General features: G+C 50.1%; 1 protein-coding gene across 7 annotated transcripts in view; it reads right to left on the bottom strand.

Moving 5' to 3' along the window:
* Nucleotides 1-15,401, bottom strand: part of AGO2 (argonaute RISC catalytic component 2) — a 115,438-nt gene that overhangs the window by 78,333 nt on the left and 21,704 nt on the right. The window contains exon 1 of one of the 7 annotated variants that reach the window (XM_036923051.2): nucleotides 3,665-3,687. The exons of the other annotated variants lie outside the window; for them this stretch is intronic. The gene's annotated coding sequence lies outside the window, so the exon portion shown is untranslated. Of the gene's footprint in view, nucleotides 1-3,664; nucleotides 3,688-15,401 lie in introns of those variants that run through there. 7 annotated transcript variants of the gene reach the window in all.

The following is a 15,401-nucleotide window of genomic DNA, read 5'->3' on the forward strand; positions in this document are numbered from 1 at the left end:
TAAAAACCATTTCACAGCTGTTCCTTCAAACTAGATGGTTACGTACAGATGTGCCTCGTATTGGTTTCTTTTTACTTGTCTGAAAGTCAAGACCCGCGTGATTTAAGCAACACAGACACACACAATAGACAGAGAGATGCCCCTGGCAACTATGGAGAGAAGGAACTTCTGACTTAATAAGGACCTCCTAAAAATCTCTCTCCCACTAACCAAGTATTTCTTTTGAGGTCAGAACCAAAGAATGACACCTGCTATCACCAGTTCAACAGACTGCAGCGAGCACACTGACCAAGAAAGAAAACAGCAACACTGGAAACAAAGACACAGCCCTGGCCTGTGCAGGTGACATGGCCGCCTACATAAAATTAAGGCGGAATCCACAGACGCGGCCAACGCCAGCGAATCCACCAAGCCTGCGGAAAGCGAGACCCTGGACATGCCTTGTATCCTGTATGTGAGTGCTAATAAGGAAAATTAGTTTTACAGAGATGCCATTTACAAACACTAAAACTATAAGGCACAGAGGACAAGTGCTAGGTCTGTGTGGAAGATATTTCAATTAGCCTCGTGTGACAATGGCCTCTGCCATTGGCCTCATGTGACAACGTCACCCCTCGGAGCCTGCAGCACAGCCTAAGTCAGCATCGCAGGCTTCAGGAACCACACAGTATGTGCACGTGTTCAGAAAAAAACAGAAAACCAGATTCTGGGCTATTTCATGTTAGAGTTCCACAAGCAGGTGCCACATGCATATTTATTCATAATATCCCTACAGACGAGGCTGTTCCCTAGGAACACCTTCCAGTTATTATGCTCTAGATGTCAGGTACCTGCACGGCTGGGACCTCACGGTGTCTGTAGCACTTACAACACCTCTGCTAGGTGGGGGCTGTCACCATTCTGCAGAAGGCTGAGGCTGACACAGGTGGAGTCCCGTGGCCGGTGACAGAGCCAGGGCTTCCACTCTGGGGTCCCGGATTCCAAAGTCCAGAGGCTCTTCCCCTCAAGGTCACACCACCACTGAGTCAAGATGGCAGGACATCTGGGAAGGCGAGGAGTCGCAGCTACTATGGCCGGGGGTGGCGTGGAGCTGACAGTGCTCCCCCAGGAGAGTGCCGCCTGCACGTTGCCACGACAGAAGACGGCATTTGGAGGCCGCCTCCAACAGCACAGGCCGTCATGAGACTCTGGGTCCAACCTGAAGCTGGTCCTAACCGAGTGTTTTGGAAAGATGATACAGTGGCCATTTTAAAGCAGCCCAAATCCTCTGCCACCGGACGTAGGGTCCACGACCCCTTCGCTTGAGTCTGCGCAGGCCTGTGATGGCCTTAACCAGCGGTGCGGGGCAGAAATGGGAGATGGTGCCCCCTTGTGAGGCTGGCTCAGAAGAGACCATGCAGCTTCTGTCCCCGCTCTGGAAACATCCGCCCTCCGAACACCTCCTGGTGACACGTTTCCTCGGAGAACCCAGCCGAAGCTACACAGAGAGGCTGCGTGTGGGTGCTCCGGCCAACAGTCCCAGCTGAGGCCTGCCTTCGAGGTGCCCTGGCCCAGGCACCAGGCGTGTGAGTGGAGAAGCCTGTAAACGGCTCCACGCCTAAGCCACTCCACAGCCTGCCGCTGATGGAGCCGACACACCGTGCCCTCTGTGTCCGGTCTGAATCCCTGACCCCAGGATCCAAGGGCATAATGAAGCAGCTGTTCTAATGCCACTCAGTGTGGAGGGGATTCCCACAGCAATGGATACGCAGAACAAATGCCAGTTCTCTTACACTGCCTCCCCAGCCAGACCTTTTGGTCCAGGTACCGTTCCCCACACAAGATCCCCCAGTTCAATCCAGATGTCCAAGTGCTGCCCAGCCCCGTGCTGATGTACAGGATCTTACACGTGCATCTTAAAGACGTGGAGGCAGTTCAGTGGGGAGGCCTTTGTCAATCATGGTCCCATGCAAGGCAAGGGAGAACAGAGTTGGCTGAAAGTTTAGTCTTGAGGGGCCAACAGCAGAGACAGCCTGATGCTTGCTGGAAGGGGCTGCCGCTGCAAAGCCACTAGGTCCTGGAAGAAGCAGGCCTCGCGATGCCTGAGGGTCCACAGGAATGGACATCTATACTCTTCAGGGCAGAAGAAGACAAGGAGTCAGTCAGCTCAGAAAACGGTCCCCCTGGGATCCAGGACCAATGCAATGCTGGCCTGAACCTGAGCCCCGCTGTGCGCTCCAGCCGCCTGCACCTCCCACACCCACCGGAAGGGGCTCCCCCAGGCCCAGCCCCTTCGTGCCCATTGTTGGCATGAACTGTGGGTCCCTGGCCGGAACTGGGCCTCCACCAATAGACCAGCACCCAAAACCAGGGATGCTGGCCCGGCAAGCCCTCCTCTTGGCCATAATTCTCCCCTCTGCCAGGTCATTCCCAACAGCACCCAAACACACTGTGATTGATCCCATCTTAAAACAAGACACAGACGGAGGAAGGATCTTAGAAGACACCAGAGAAGAAAACAGATCCGCCGCAAAACCACCGTGAGGAGGTAGACAGCTGACTCTGACCGCAACGGTGCGTGCCCAGCAAGAGCAGTAATGTCAAAGCGCTGAAAGTAAATGGCTCTCAACCCGCGAGGAGCACCCCGAGGATGAAGCCGAGTCAGGTACACAGGAGCCGCCACCAGACCCCAGGAACAAAACAGCGTTTGGCTCCCGTTGCCCCTCCAAGCAAGTGCCGGGTGGCTGCATCGGCTCCGCACCAGGACCCCGCCCCAGGCGGGCTCGAGCCCCACCATGCCGGCAGAACTCTCCCTGCAAGGCCTCTGGGGTGACAGAGCACAGGGGCACACCTCAGCCCACCGGCTCCCCGAGCAGCTCCTCTGCCCCGGCCACTCCCTCCTGTCTCCCGGCCCTCCTAGCCCCAGACCCTGCACGCCGGCTCTGCCCCTCCGTCCATCCACGGCACACGCTGGGGACCTCACTCAACCACTGCTGGGTTCTAGTCTCCAGGTCCCCGGGAGCCTGCTGCCCCCCAGCACCTCAAGCTGGCCTCCAACATGTCCTGCTCAGCTCCTGCCCTCGCTCAGACCTGCCCTGTGTGCACACACTCCCTCCCCCCACCCTGTGAAGGCTCGTCTGCACTGGCAGCACCAGGCCCTGTCCTTCCGTTCTCTCGGCCCCTCCCCTAGTCAGGCAGAGGTGCCTGGATCCCCTGAACCACCTGACAGGGTCACCCAGGCGCTGTACTACTGCCGCTGCCTGGGTGGCCTCGTCTGGGGCACGTGGCCGGCTCAGGCCGGGATGCCGGCGTCATCCTCTCTCTCGCATCTTGCCCGTAACGAGATCCCACTGCCTCTACCTATAAAATAGCTGCACCACGTGTCTGGAACCATCGACTTCACTGTTTCCACTGCGAGCCCACAGGTCCCAGCCATCATTACCTCCGGGGGTACTGTTCCACAAGTCCTACCCAGTCTCTTTTGCGTCTACGTGGCAGCCAGAGACTGGAAGGCAGCGGAGTCACTCCGCCCAGAACCCGCAGCGGCGCCCCGGGGCCCGGCTGACGCCCACCCCAGCCTCCCTTCCCTCTCTCGCGCACTCATCTTGCCCGGCAGGTTCCCACCCCAGGACCTCTGCACTCTCTGCTTCCCTCGCAGATCCCTGGGGCCGGCTCGCTCACCCACCTCTGTCAGGTCTTCCTCCAGATATCACCTCCTTGGAGACCGCTGCTGACCATCTTGTCAAAAACGGCCTGTGCTCTGCCACCACCTCCTGGTCTGTCTTCTCAAGAGCACCTGCTGCCTGGCTCGTCACACATTCAGTCCTCCTGTGCAAGGCATTCTTGGGCCACGCTCACTCTGTGCCCCACAGGTAGAACGGTGCCCTGCGGACGGCAGGCCGATGGGCGTGAATGCTGGCAAGGACCCCAGGCGGACTCTGGTTTTCCTTTGGCCCACTGGCGACGTGCCATGGTCTGGCTGCCTCTTCCATCACAAAAGGGCCTACAGCTGCCTAGCTACACTGTGCAGGCTGGCTTCCCGTGGTCAGGCGCATGGTAGGAGGCTCCGGGCCGACCGTGGAGACCCCACAGACCGCCCCCTCGGGGGAAGATGCACTGAGCCCAAGCCCTACGATGGCTTCAGGAAGCACAGCATCTAAGCCACACACCGCTGGAAATTTGCACAAAGGAAAAATACACCACGGGGTTTGGATTCCTGTCAAGCTGTTTGTTACATTTTGGGTCTATTTAAGAGCTTCATGTGCCCCAACTAAGACAGCCCCCTGCAGTTACTATGTTTTCTACAATGAACACATGAGAGTCCTTCTCTTTTTTAAATAGAGTAAGACACAGGTTAGAAATAAATATTATGAAGGGAAAACTTTAGCCTCTGTGTATGCTATCTTTTCTGTGATAACAGTTTCTTGTTACACATCAAAATCCTCCCAGGCTGCAAACCTCCCACACTGCCACTGTAAAGGGAAAATGCCTCTCCTTGGAGCCAGACTTGGAAATCAATGAACTTCCATGTTTATTTTAAATTATAATCACTGTATTTTGTGAAAAGAAATGTTACTTTAATGTTAATAAAACAAGGCATACATGGGATAGCAAATGCCACAGTGCTACCACCACACAAACGCCAGAATGGCCCTCACACCAAGAAAAGCACTTGCAAAGACTCAGTACAATGAGCTTTAGCTTTGTTTGAAGAAGCCAAATTTCCCTGCATGCTTCAGTAGGCTCCTGCAGCCGGTACCCGCGGCTCAGTCCCGTTCAGCCAAGCGCTAACTGCACTGTGAGCCCCTCGCTGGGAATGAACACGACTCCCCAGGGGGACCCTTGAAAGCAAATTTACCAAAGGGCAGAAATTGGAAAATTCCCCCAATTTGTACAAACTGGATCCTGACGCGGACGGGGAAATGCCGAAACTGTGTCATTTAAAGATGGTTTGCGCTCTGCATCTGGCATATCCATGGTCCAAGATATGTGCAAGTATCATTAATTGCATTTGAAATGTCTAATACTGGCCCCCACTGAGGTACAATTTTTTTTTTTTAGAGGGCATCTCTCATATTTATTGATCAAATGGTTGTTAACAGTTAACAACAATAAAATTCTGTACAGGGGACTCAATGCACAATCATTAATCCACCCCAAGCCTAATTCTCATCAGTCTCCGATCTTCTGAAGCATAACGAACAAGTTCTTACATGGTGAACAAATTCTTACATAGTGAATAAGTTCTTACATGGTGAACAGTACAAGGGCAGTCATCACAGAAACTTTCGGTTTTGATCACGCATTATGAACTATAAACAATCAGGTCAGATATGAATATTCGTTTGATTTTTATACTTGATTTATATGTGAATCCCACATTTCTCCCTTATTATTATTATTATTTTTAATAAAATGCTGAAGTGGTAGGTAGATGCAAGATAAAGGTAGAAAACATAGTTTAGTGTTGTAAGAAAGCAAATGTAGATAGATGATCAGGTCTGTGCCTATAGGCTAAGTATTAATCCAAGCTAGACAACAGCAAAAAAACATCCATGGATGCAGATTTCTCTCAGAACAGGGGGGGTGAGGTTCTAAGCCTCACCTCTGTTGATCCCCAATTTCTCACCTGATGGCCCCCCTGCAACTGTGCCTGCCTTAGGTTGTTCCTCCCTTGAGGAATCTTACCTGTCTCTGGCTAACCAGTCATCTTCTGGGGCCATACAGGGAAATGTAAAGTTGGTAAGTGACAGAGAAGCCATATTGTTTGAAAAGGTTAGCTTTTTACTTCTTTGCAGATTTATGCCCTGTGGTTTCTATGCCCAGCATTTGTCTTGAGGTATCTTTACCACTTGGAGGACTTATGATACTCGGTAAATTCGATATGAGGCACGAATTCTATTTAAGGGTTGTAATTAGGAAGGAAGAAGAAAAGCTATAGAAGTAGCAGACGGAAGAAAACATGGGAAGATTGATTATTTCTTTGACACATCTTCTTGTAGAGTAACTTAAGCATGTATAGGTTTTAAACTACTAACTAAATTGCACACACACATTAACATAATAGGAATACAGTTACATAACCAAAGCAGACCTACAATTTCCAGCCATCTCCAGTGAAACCAAGAAAACCAATTAGGCACCCTAAGCATTTATGAAAACTTATCTCTGATATGATGGATATTGTCTAACTGAATTTGAATAGTTTGAGAAAAATCAGACAATTTAAAACAACACATTCCTGGGAACTGTTCACATCCCATATGTTCTTTTAACAGTAGATAGTCTGTAGTCTCAAGATTTTGGAGAGCTGCAACTTGCACTTCTCCTAATTCTTGGTTGAGTTCCAACAGTATAGATTAAGTCAAATTTGTTATTTTACTGTATGCACAGGCCAGCTTAGATATCTCCTTCTTCATTCCCATGGCAAGTCCAGGAACCGGTGGGATGAATGCAGCTACAACTGCAACAGCACCAGGATCTTTGTTGACATTTTTTGATGATCATCGTCTGGAATGACTCTTCCAGAGGATGTTGATGTTGGAACTTCTTCATATCGTATCTTATTTCATTTTCTGGGTAGTCAAATTGGGCTTTGATCCTCTGTATAAACAGACCCTTTGCCCACACTTTGATATGCCCTTTATACCATTGTGAAGAACTTATTGGAGGTCACCACACAGGAACTGCTTTTTTTTTTTTAAGAGAAAGGAATATTATCAGAAAAATGTACTTCCATAGCTGATCATCTGACACCCTTTAAATGATCAAAATTAAGGATATTTAAAGCATGCATTAATTGTTGATTTACAGTTAGTTTTATCCTATCAGGGAGTAATCCCCCCCTTTTTTTTCTTTGTTGTTATCATTAATCCACAATTACATGAAGAATATTATGTTTACTAGGCTCTCCCCTATACCAGGTCTCCCCTATAAACCCCTTTACAGTCACTGTCCATCAGCATAGCTAAATGCTGTAGAATCACTACTTGTCTTCTCTGTGCTGTACAGCCCTCCACTTTCTCCCACCCCCCCATTATGCATGCTAATCTTAATACCCCCTTCATCTCCCCCACCCTTATCCCTCCCTACCCACCCATCCTCCCCAGTCCCTTTCTCTTTGGTACCTGTTAGTAGTCCATTCTTGGGTTCTGTGATTCTGCTGCTGTTTTCTTCTTTCAGTTTTTCCTTTGTTCTTATACTCCACAGATGAGTGAAATCAATTGGTATTTCTCTTTCTCCGCTTGGCTTATTTCACTGAGCATAATACCCTCTAGCTCCATCCATGTTGCAGCAAATGGTAGGATTTGTTTTCTTCTTATGGCTGAGTACTATTCCATTGTGTATATGTACCACATCTTCTTTATACAATCATCTTCTGATGGACACTTAGGTTGCTTCCAATTCTTGGCTATTGTAAATAGTGCTGCGATAAACATAGGGGTGCATCTGTCTTTTTCAAACTTGAGTGCTGCGTTCTTAGGGTAAATTCCTAGGAGTGGAATTCCTGGGTCAAATGGTAAGTTTATTTTGAGCATTTTGAGGAACCTCCATACTGCTTTCCACAATGGTTGAACTAACTTACATTCCCACCAGCAGTGTAGGAGGGTTCCCCTTTCTCCACAGCCTCGCCAACATTTGTTGTTGTTTGTCTTTTGGATGGTGGCCATCCTTACTGGTGTGAGGTGATATCTCATTGTGGTTTTAATTTGCATTTCTCTGATAATTAGCGATGTGGAACATCTTTTCATGTGTCTGTTGGCCATCTGAATTTCTTTTTTGGAGAACTCTCTGTTCAGTTCCTCTGCCCATTTTTTACACTTACAATTGTTTGTTTTTTTGTTTGTTGAGGTGGGTGAGCTCTTTATATATTTTGGACGTCAAGTCTTTATCGGATGTGTCATTTACAAATATATTCTTCCATACTGTAGGGTTCCTTTTTGTTCTATTGATGGTGTCTTTTGCTATACAGAAGCTTTTCAGCTTAATATAGTCCCACTTGTTCATTTTTGCTGTTGTTTCCCTTGCCCGGGGAGATATGTTCAAGAAGAGGTCACTCATGTTTATGTCCGAGAGATTTTTGCCTATGTTTCTTTCTAAGAGTTTTATGGTTTCATGACTTACATTCAGGTATTTGATCCATTTTGAATTTACTTTTGTGTATGGGGTTAGACGATGGTCCAGTTTCATTCTCTTACACGTAGCTGTCCAGTTTTGCCAGCACCATCTGTTGAAGAGACTGTCATTTCCCCATTGTATGTCCATGGCTCCTTTATCAAATATTAATTGACCATATATGTCTGGGTTAATGTCTGGATTCTCTAGTCTGTTCCATTGGTCTGTGGCTCTGCTCTTGTGCCAGTACCAAATTGTCTTGATTACTATGGCTTTGTAGTAGAGCTTGAAGTTGGGGAGTGAGATCCCCCCTACTTTATTCTTCTTTCTCAGGATTGCTTTGGCTATTCGGGGTCTTTGGTGTTTCCATATGAATTTTTGAATTATTTGTTACAGTTCATTGAAGAATGTTGCTGGTAATCTGATAGGGATTGCATCAAATCTGTATATTGCTTTGGGCAGGATGGCCATTTTGACGATATTAATTCTTCCTAGCCATGAGCATGGGATGAATTTCCATTTGTTAGTGTCCCCTTTAATCTCTCTGAAGAGTGACTTGTAGTTTTCAGGGTATAGGTCTTTCACTTCTTTGGTTAGGTTTATTCCTAGGTATTTTATTCTTTTTGATGCAATTGTGAATGGAACTGTTTTCCTGATTTCTCTTTCTGTTGGTTCATTGTTAGTGTATAGGAAAGCCACAGATTTCTGTGTGTTAATTTTATATCCTGCAACTTTTCTGTATTCCGATATCAGTTCTAGTAGTTTTGGAGTGGAGTCTTTAGGGTTTTTTATGTACAGTATCATGTCATCTGCAAATAGTGACAGTTTAACTTCTTCTTTACCAATCTGGATTCCTTGTATTTCTTTGTTTTGTCTGATTGCCGTGGCTAGGACCTCCAGTACTATGTTGAATAACAGTGGGGAGAGTGGGCATCCCTGTCTTGTTCCCGATGTCAGAGGAAAAGCTTTCAGCCTCTCGCTGTTCAGTATAACGTTGGCCGTGGGTTTATCATATATGGCCTTTATTATGTTGAGGTGCTTGCCCTCTATTCCCATTTTGCTGAGAGTTTTTATCATGAATGGATGTTGAATTTTGTCAAATGCCTTTTCAGCATCTATGGAGATGATCATGTGGTTTTTGTCTTTGAGGTACAATTTTTATGAGTCAGAATAATTAATTAGGAGTAAATATGTTGAAAATCAAGCAGATAAAATCCCCAGGACCGTTGGGCCTCTCTAATCAATTCTCCCATAAGAGAGACAAGCTCACAACTTAAAATTAATAGAAATGTGTTCTGTTCTTGGGAAGAATGAAAAAAATTAATGGTACTTGCACATATCTTGGACCATGGATATGCCAGATGCAGAGCGCAAACCATCTTTAAATGGCGCAATTTCGGCATTTCCCCATCCGTGTCAGGATCCAGCCACCAGTGACACTGACTCCTCTGATATCTGAGGTGGGGCTGCTTGCCCCAGTGTCCTCAGCAGCTCGGTGGGGACTGGAGATGGGGTCTCCTACATCCCGTTGGACCCCAATTAGCCTCATGTGGGACCCCAAGTGTCTGTCTGGTTGGTCATGAACCAGCCAAAAGGGCACGCCTCAAGGTGAAGTGCACCAAAGACCTCAAGCCAACGATGTGCAACCACCACCTGTCTCACCTGAGGGTTTCAGCCCTGGACAAGTTCACTCTGGATCCGCTGAGACCCCATAATGACAACGAATGTTCAGGGGTAAAAGGTCTTACACCAAGCTTTATTCTGTGATGGCAGGTGCAGCGTTAGAATCATGTCCGCCTCAGGCAAGTCTGCATGCAGCGAGATGGTCTCTGCCTCCAGGCCTCCCCAGTGCCACGCAGAGCACTGGGAAGAGCTCTTTACAGAGCAAACCGACAGTTATGGCTCATTGCCAACAGGTGTGCAAGCCTGCGCCTGCGAGCACTGCGTGTGCGCAATGAGCAAGCAGATTAGGGTCAGGTGAGCATCCCAGCTACGGAGACTTCCATCTTCCCAATAACCTCTGTGTAACTCCAGAACATCCTCATTACCACAAAAAGAAACGCACTTGCATTAAGCAGTCATTTCTCATTCCCTCCCACCTTCAGCCCCTGACAACCACCAATCTGCCTCCTGTCATCCTGCATTTACCTACTCTGGGCATTTCACATAAATGGACTCAGGTAACACAGCTTCGGTCACTGACCCTGATGCTTCCCAGCTTCATCCATGTGAGCTGATGATGGGCGGTTCCAAGAGACTCTCCCCAGGAGTCGGCTCCTACAACGAGCCCAGTCACACCGTCACAGCTGTGGCAGAACGAGCTGCTGCCTCACTGTCAGCGTCCTGCCCGTTGCCCTGCAGCTGTGTCCCCTCTTACTAACTCAGGTGTGTGGCCTGCCCTGGCCACGGGAATAGGAGCTAACTTTGCACCACTACCTGGCACTTTCAAAAGAGCTTGTGTGTTTCTGTTCCCTCTCCTAGGACTCCTGCCTTCCCAGGGATGAGGCATGGGGTGGGGCAACACCGAGTGAGCCCAGCTGTCCAGGCCCACAAAGACCTACCTCGATGCAAAGTTGCTTCGCCAGCTTACAGTGGCCCCGAAGCACTGAGAAGGCCTGGGAGGGAGCTCCGGCCAAGAGGAGACGGTGTTTGACGCCACCAAGCCTAGAGAGCACAAGGGAAGAGAAGCACTCCTAGAGCCATCTGTGTGGCCACCGCCGGTCAGACACGACGCAGCCTCTGCTGGGCAGCAGCTTTTGTCTAGCTGGGAGTTGGCGTTCAAGAATGTGAAAATTACGTATGTGAAATAGTTTATGGATATTGGAATTAACAGCTAATTATGGACAAAAATACTGACTAAAACACACCAACATCTAAAGAGCATCTTTGAGACGATCGGAAACCTGAGCCCAAGTGTGTACTTGATGACATTAAGGAGCTGCCATTTCTCAGGAGTCATGGGTATTCCATTTTTAAAGAGTCATCTTTCAGAGACCCAGACTGGCCCGTGTGTGTGTGATTGGGATACGCTCCAGCAAGGACACAGGCCGCACTTGACACTTCTTGAGGCTGAGAGGTGTGCATCAGGGAACATTAGACTTTCCTTTTACACGTGTTAGAAAGTAAAAGGAACCTTTAAACGTTTAAAAAGCACAGCAGCAAATGAAGGGATGAGCAAAGTCGATGGGATCACTGAGACACAGGGTGTTTGCATGGGGCTGAAGGCAGAGGCAGAAGTCCGAGCTGGAGAAGACCCTGCTCTACCCTGCAGAGAAGCACTAAGACTGGCCTGGCTCTGCACTGGGGGACATGCGCCTTAAGATGCCCACAATGGTGTGGATGAGCACGCGTGTGCCTCTCTCAGGAAGGCCCAGAGCAGCTCTGCTGAGCGGCCGGCCTGAGCTGTGAGGCTGGAAGCCCACATGGGAGCAGTTCCCTCGTAACTGTTAGACCTGAGTAGAAAAATTAATGGCAAGCATGTCTGATGAAGATATATGAAAGGAACTTTGCAAAAACGGAAGGGAAAGCTACCAGCCTGCTCTAAGCCCTCAGAGTCAGCCCAGGAGCCTGTGGGACGGGCAAGTAAGCAGCTGTGGTGCGGGGCAAGTCACCCAGGCTTGCGGAGGTCCTTCATGGAGTAGAGGGGTAATTCATTAGCTCTTGTAAAATGAAGCAGTGTCAAAAATAACTCCATGCCTTTAAGTCTTGAAATATACTAAAGATGACCAATACTATCAACAAATTATGCAGAAAATCTTGCTTTTTCCTGATTATAAATCAGTTATGCTCACAGTAATTTACAATAAAGATTCTCCCATAATTGCCTACACTGAGGAATACTGTCCTTACAGAAAATCAAATACCTGTAACCTGCTAAAGGAAGCAGGTAGAGTCCCATCCCTACAGGGGCAGGGGCCTTGCTGGGACCCCTCAGCCAGCCGTTCCCAGCCCAGAGGGACTCACAGGCACCAGGGGCTCCCACCCACTGCCTCTGTCCCACACAGCAAACAAGGGTGGACCGTTCTACATAAACTAACGCTCTCAGTGAGCAGGACAGAAAGACTGTCCCGTGTGCCCCTGATGAAGATGCCACGCGCATTTACAGTTCTGGCAAGGCCTGAAGGCAGAGCAAATTAAGAATTTTATAATTAAGAAATACAGTATTGGGAAACCAATGTCCAAATGGCCATCAACAAATGAATGGATAAAACAAAATGTTTCATTCCCCACAAAGGAATATTCTTCAGCCATGGAGAGGAAGGGAGGGCAGACACCAGCACCACAGGGACGGACGCGAGGACACCAGTCCCCAGGGCACATGGCCGCGATAGGAGACCTTGCAGCAGGCGAGCCAGGCAGAGGGCACAAGCTGTGCGGAGCGGGGAACGGAGGGACAGCTAGCAGTACAGCGTCCACCGGGGTGGGCAAAGTTCTGGACTAGGGGAGGCGCTGGCTGCACGTGACTGCACTCATGAGCAGCATACTGTACAACGGCAAATCTCATGTTCCACGTGTGTCATACACACACCTATATGTGGTATTTGGTCAGTGAATCTGCTCAGCACTGGGTGCCTTCTGGTTCCTTGGAGAGGAACTGGCACCCTCCTCTGTGGTCCTCGCTGGAGAAAACACCCCCTGTGGGGGTTATTGGCACTAACAGACCTTCATGTCTTTAACTACCACACATAAGAATAGAGCGGTGATTTGGAGAGTGAGAGCCGTATCTTGAGACAATAGGCTGTTGTTTTCTTGAGTACCAGTGTTACACCAGGTAGGAACAGGCTTTTTACATGCCCCTTGTCTATTAACAGCCACCCTATCCTCCTTAGGCCGAGCTGGCCCCCTGGTGCTAGAACCCCAGTGTGCAGAGCATGGCCTTGGGGCTGCCCGCAGGGAGGCCCCGGAGCGCACACACAGCCGAGGCTGGGCCACGCTGGCACCGCATGTCATTAGGTAACCTCACCCAGAGCAGAGCTGCTCACAGCAACCTGGGAAGGCACTGGCTCCAGGGAGTGCCACCCTCCCGGCCAGCAGACCTTCTGTGGTCTGGGGCCACTCATCTACCATCCCTACAAAACCCCAAGGCCTAACTGCTAAGGGAGCCAGACAGGGGTGGAGGGGAGGCACTCTCTGCAGCTGTATCCCTTCCCAGTCGCTCCAGAGAGTCACGCGAGGCCATCTGCTGGGTCACAGAGCGGTCGTGCATGCCCACATGGGCCTGGTGGGCCTTGAGGTGGCCTCCAGGACAGTCTTCCCGCGTGGGGCCACACAGCGGAGCAGAGGAGCTGACCACACAGTCCTTGGCCAGGGCCGGGCCGGGCCAGCCCACGTCCATCTATCTGTCCATGGCGTCCAGCACTCCTCTGCATCCCCCAAGGTGGGACTATGGAGACCTCCATACCCACCCATGACCTGCCTGCCTGCCACCCCGTTGACACCCAGCAGAAGGCACGCCGGCCAGGCCAGGCAGGCAGAGCAGATCACAGAGTCCCTGCGGGGCTGCTCAGGGCACGGGGGCCAGGCATGCAGGGCTCCCGGAACCCAAGGCCAAGCGCAGTGAAGGTTCTGCACCAAGCCACCTGCCTTCCGACTGTGGGGAAGACTGATATTCCTACTTAGCTATCAGGCAGGGTTTCATGAGCAACCCATGAGCAGATCCTGGCAAGAAGGACTTCCATCAGCAGGAAAGGGGGGACAGGCCCAGCAACCCGACCAAGGATCTTCACGGCAGCACTTCTCGGAGGAGCGCGGAGGGAGGTGGCCGGTGTGCAGGGGAGGGCGGAGGGAGGGAAGCTGGGCGAGGGCCGGCTGGGGTCACACAGGCGGGACACCACGCTCCAGGGCGTAAAATGTGTTCTATAAATAGCTGGCAACCTTTGCTAAGGTCCAAGCAGGCAGTGTGACCACAGCAGGACGTGCAGGTGGCCCTGTCTCGCATCCCCTGCTTCTCCTGCCCGCCTGCCCCACAGGCCTCGGCTCCCGCCAGCAGGGCCATGGATTCGTTCTCCCCCCACGGCCTGCTCCCTCAGGAGCTCGCTGCCCCAAGAGACCACCCCAGCCACCCTGACTGCAGACCTCTTGCACCAAGCGTTGCACATTTCATCCGCTGTCTGCCCATCTGCTCCCTATCTCCAAAACCCCTGCAGGCAGGAATCAGGTCCGCTCTCTCTTCAGCATCTGGGGCAAGCCCAGCACACAGTAGGTGCTCCGTACACTGAGGGCAGGAAGGCACAGCGGCAGGCAGTAGCGGACAGTTTGGGGCGCACCGCCACACCACACACAGCAATCCTGCAATGGATGGTGAGGTTTGTGTCCTCATCTCTGGGCCAGGGGACGATGCGACAGCAGATGAGTAACCACAACTACAGCAACAATCTTCAAACGCTCAGAAGTGACCGCCTGCTGGCTACAATCAACTAGAATATGTTACTCTGTGTGGGTTACACCATCCATATTTTCTAGAGCAGGTCAGAAGCTACTAGCAAAAGCACAGAAGAACCATCCTAAAATGCAGACACAGATAACACTTCACTCAAGCATACCCTCAAAGTGGGCTCCTGTTGTTTCTGGGGGAGCAGGGAACAGACTTCACTTGTAAATACAGTGGCAGTAAGGATGGGTGGCCGGTAAGGGGTCTCTCTTTGGCCCACAACTGTTTTAAACTCATTCTGCTACTAGCCAGGAATAGAAGTCTAACCTCTCTGGACGGCTCACCCCTACTCAATGTGTACTTGAATTATCAGAAAAATCCATCAGCCGGACTTGATAAAGAAGAGGCTTTCTTAACAGGGTGACATTTATGAACCTCCACAGAAAGCACAAATAAAATTAAACTAAAGACTCCACTCAGTAAAGCTGCCTATTTTTAAAAAGCCTGCAGGAACCAAAGGCAGCCCAGCTCTTCACCAAACACCCCAAAAGAAAACACTGGCCCAGTCTGGGCTTGCTCCAGAGACAAAAGCCCTGGGCCACGTCCTTCCACATCCAGGGATGCGGAGCCCCTTCCCACCCTCAACCAACCGCAGGGCCAAGCACCCACACCTGCTCCGGGTGCCCCACCCCGAGCCCCGCGTGCTCAGCACACAGGCCTGCGCACCGCACCAACAGGGACTCAGACTTCGAATCAGACTCTCTTTTCAGGTGGTTTTACCAAAACGTTTGTAAATCACGACACAATTAAAGTGGAACATCTCTCTGACACACTCTGGATTAAGTATTCACACACAGGTCATTCTGCAGCGTGAAAGAGAACAGAATTTAGGATTTTCCTCACTCAGTAGTTCTCAAAGAGTGGTCGCTGGAATTCC

Source organism: Manis pentadactyla, chromosome 3, assembly GCF_030020395.1.
Source record: "Manis pentadactyla isolate mManPen7 chromosome 3, mManPen7.hap1, whole genome shotgun sequence".
Lineage (NCBI taxonomy): Eukaryota > Metazoa > Chordata > Mammalia > Pholidota > Manidae > Manis > Manis pentadactyla.